General features: G+C 45.8%; 1 protein-coding gene across 1 annotated transcript in view; it reads left to right on the plus strand.

The window, feature by feature from the left end:
• ECE2 (endothelin converting enzyme 2) overlaps window positions 1-3,730 on the plus strand; it is a 47,686-nt gene that overhangs the window by 5,563 nt on the left and 38,393 nt on the right. The gene's annotated exons all lie outside the window — the stretch shown is intronic.

Genomic DNA, 3,730 nt, shown 5'->3' on the forward strand with positions numbered 1-3,730 from the left:
AAAAAAAAAAAAAAAAAAAAGTGAATGAGAATAGCCATGTATCAATATAACTTTACAAAAACAGGTGGCAAGCTGCATTTGGCAACCCCTGCCACTCACTGTCTTAGATTGAGTTCCCCAGAAGCAAATCCTGAGATGAGGATTCATGTCCAAGTTACTTGTTAGGAATGTGCTCCCAGGAGAATTGGTAAGAGCTAGAGGGAACAGGGAAAGGAAAGAAGCGAAGTTTCCCTGAAGGTTGTTTCAGGCTGAAGAGTCACAGATGTACACCATTAGAAGCAAACACACACCAAAACCTAGGGATATAAAAATTAAAATGGGTAAAAAGACTCCCAGAGCATCTAGTCAGAACACTGACAGTGTCCACTACTGTCATGCAGCAAGTAAGTGGTAAAGTAAGTGTGCTTTGTGACACCACACAGATGGGTGTAGGGAGGCACCTAGAACTCTTAAAACTGGTAAAATGACTACATTGTGAATTATAGCCTTATGGTTATATCGACATAGCTAACAATGGGATGTCACAACTGAAGGTGAGTGGGCCTCTTGAAAACTGGGAGGCAGTTGAACACAGTGGTTTCAGAGCTCTGGCTGTGGAGCAATAGAGACCTGTGTCCAAATTCTGGCTCTTCCACTGACTATGTGACCTTGAGAAAGTTTCTTACCACTTTCCTCAATTTTCTCATGCAGAAAATGAGAATGGTAATAATAGTATCTTTTTTTTTTTTTTTTTTAGACAGAGTCTCGTTCTGTTGCCCAGACTGGAGTGCAGTGGTGCAATCTTGGCTTACTGCAACCTCCGCTCATGGGTTCAAGCGATTCTCCTGCCTCAGCCTCTCGAGTAGCTGGGATTACAGGTGCCCACCATCACGCCTGGCTAATTTTTGTATTTTTAGTAGATGGGGTTTCACCATGTTGGTCAGGCTGGTCTGCAACTTCTGACCTCAAGTGATCTGCCCACCTTGGCCTCCCAAAGTGGTGGGATTACAGGCATGAGCCACCGTGCCCAGCCAGTAGTATCCTTTATATGGCTCTACTGTGAAAGTAAACTGAAATAATTCTTATAAATGCTTAACATAGTACCTGGTGTTCAATGACTATTAGCTATTATTATTTTTATTGAAAATGGGAATCAGAGAAGCAGTTTATCCAGGACTGTTCAGAGAACAGAGTACCCTGTGGGAGGACTCGTGTGTCTGGTCCCTATGGCTAAAATATCCTTATAGCAAATGAATATATATGAATGGCTGGCCCCACTTGGCTGTTATTGTGCTTTTCTGATTTGCTGTGCTTGCTTGACTTCATGCTCTGTAGGAATCTTCTTCTTGTTTTTTTAGAGACAGGGTATTGCTCTGTCCCCAGGCTGGAGTGCAGTGGTGTGATCTTGGCCCACTGCAGCCTCTTGAACTCCTATGCTTAAGGGATCCTTTGGAATCTTTTGATCATAATCAAAAATTAATTTGGAAGCGGCCAGGCATGGTGGCTCATGCCTGTAATCTCAGCACTTTGTGAGGCTGAGGCGGACAGATCACAAGGTCAGGAGATGGAGACCATCCTGGGTAACATGGTGAAACCCTGTCTCTGCTACAAAAAATACAAAAGAAATTAGCCAAGCACCTGTAGCCCCAGCTACCCAGGTGGCTGAGGCAGGAGAATAGCGTGAACCCGGGAGGCAGAGCTTGCAGTGAGCTGAGATCGGGCCACTGGACTCCATCCTGGACGACAGAGTGAGACTCCGTCTTAAAAAAAAAAAAAAAAAATTAATTTGGAATCAATTTGACTTCCAATTTAGATTTCCTATAAAGAGAAAAGGGACTGGCCAGAGGATTCAACTCCAGTCTCCATGATGGCTATTTTTCTTGTTATAAGTTAGTAAATTGGCATTCTGGCTTATATTTCAGTCTCTTGGTGTTGAGTTAGGATCCACACAGCTCTGGGCCCTCATGTGATGTATTCTTGGATATGGATCAATTCTCCAAGGCTCTACTTCCCTCAGGCCCCACTTTGGAAGGCAGTGGCTTTCCCAAGCCCCTTCTTACTTGCTGGCCCCAAATCTCTGAGTCAACAGAATCAAAAGTCACTGCTTGTAAGCATGACTGCCCCAGTGGTCAGCTTTTGTTCCCCCTTCACCTTTGGTAAAGTTCTCTTGGAAGATGCCATCCTGTGCTAAGGAGAACAAAGGAAGGAAATCTGGATTTGTCCACAGTTTGGCAGAGCTCTACAGGTATATGAGGTCAGGTGTGGGGGTAATGAAGGGATTGTGGGTCAGCAAACCCAGTGGGATTTCAGCCTGGAACTTAGTCAGGTTCTGCCACCCTTACCCCCATCCCATGTGCTGTATCTACCAGGGCTTTTTGTGGCTTCAACTTTGGGAAGCACGTGTTGGGTTCTCCTAGGCAAGATAGTTTTCCTTGAGCCCCAGGGCTTGAAGAGGAACATAAGAAGGGGCAGCTGGGGAGCAGCCAGCTGCTTCTGGGTACGTTGTCCGGGTGCCAAACCCTGATAGATTAGGGCTATCCCAACTGCTGATCCTGTGATCCTCTTAGGGAGGCAAGTGGGGATTAAAGGAAACCTAATCCCAAGAGCTGAAGATCCCCAGCCTGGGGCTGCTCCCAGCTGGGACTGGCCATAGGAGGGCCTAGAAGAGGCCACTGGATCTTCTAAGGAAGTCATGCCCTTTGGACTATAGATCCACATCCACTCCTCTCACCTCTATCCCTTCTCCATCCTGACCCTACCCACTTTGGGACTGCTGTCCAGGCACTTCCCACCAGAGTGTTGGGAAGTTGTCAAGACTCTGTTTTTCAAGACTTTGCTTGGTTGTCACCTTCCTGGAAACTCTTGGCTGACTCACCTGAGGTGAGGTCCAGACCCTCCTGTGTGCTCTCACAGCCTGTCCCTATTGAAACACTCATCATGTTTTGCAGCAACTGTCAGATTACACATTTGTTCCTCCTACTGGAGCAGGAGCTCCTTGAGGACAGGGACATTTATTCATTGGCAGAGCCTAATATGTAGTGCTCGATACATATGTTAAGAATTGCAGCCAGGTGTGGTGGCTCGTGCCTATAATTCCAGCACTTTGGGAGGCCGAGGCAGGTGGACCACCTGAGGTCAGGACCAGCCTGACCAACGTGGTGAAACACTGTCTCTACTAAAAATACAAAATTAGCTGGGCGTGGTGGTGCGTGCCTGTAATCCCAGCGACTCAGGAGGTTGAGGCAGGAGAATTGCTTGAACCCGGGATGCAGAGCCAAGATTGCGCCACTGCGCTCCAGCCCGGGCAACAAGAATGAAACTCTCTCTCAAAAAACAAAACAAACCAAGCAAACAAACAACAAAAAAATGTCGCAAGGAAGTGATTGGCTCCACTGTGTGTCCCCACCTAGTTTCCCCTTCACTTGTTAATTCTGTTTTGGAAAACAAAGTAGAATAACCCCTAACATGAAGCCTTCCCGGGGTTGATACCTTCTAAGGTTTTCTAAGAGGCTGGGGATTAGGATAATGCTAACTTATATCATTATTATGCTACCAATGATGTTGCGGTCCTAATGATACCAGTATTATCCCCATTTTGAATTTGAGGAAACTGAGGCTCAAAGAGTTGAATGATTTGCTGTGGCTGTGTGACTAGGAATATCAGAACCTTAATCTCTGAACTCCTAACTTTAGAGCTCCTTCAGCTACTCTACAGCTCTTAGTTCTTTTCTTTTCTTTCTTTTTTTTTTTT

This window comes from Mandrillus leucophaeus, unplaced genomic scaffold (genome assembly GCF_000951045.1).
Source record: "Mandrillus leucophaeus isolate KB7577 unplaced genomic scaffold, Mleu.le_1.0 Scaffold231, whole genome shotgun sequence".
NCBI classification, from domain to species: domain Eukaryota; kingdom Metazoa; phylum Chordata; class Mammalia; order Primates; family Cercopithecidae; genus Mandrillus; species Mandrillus leucophaeus.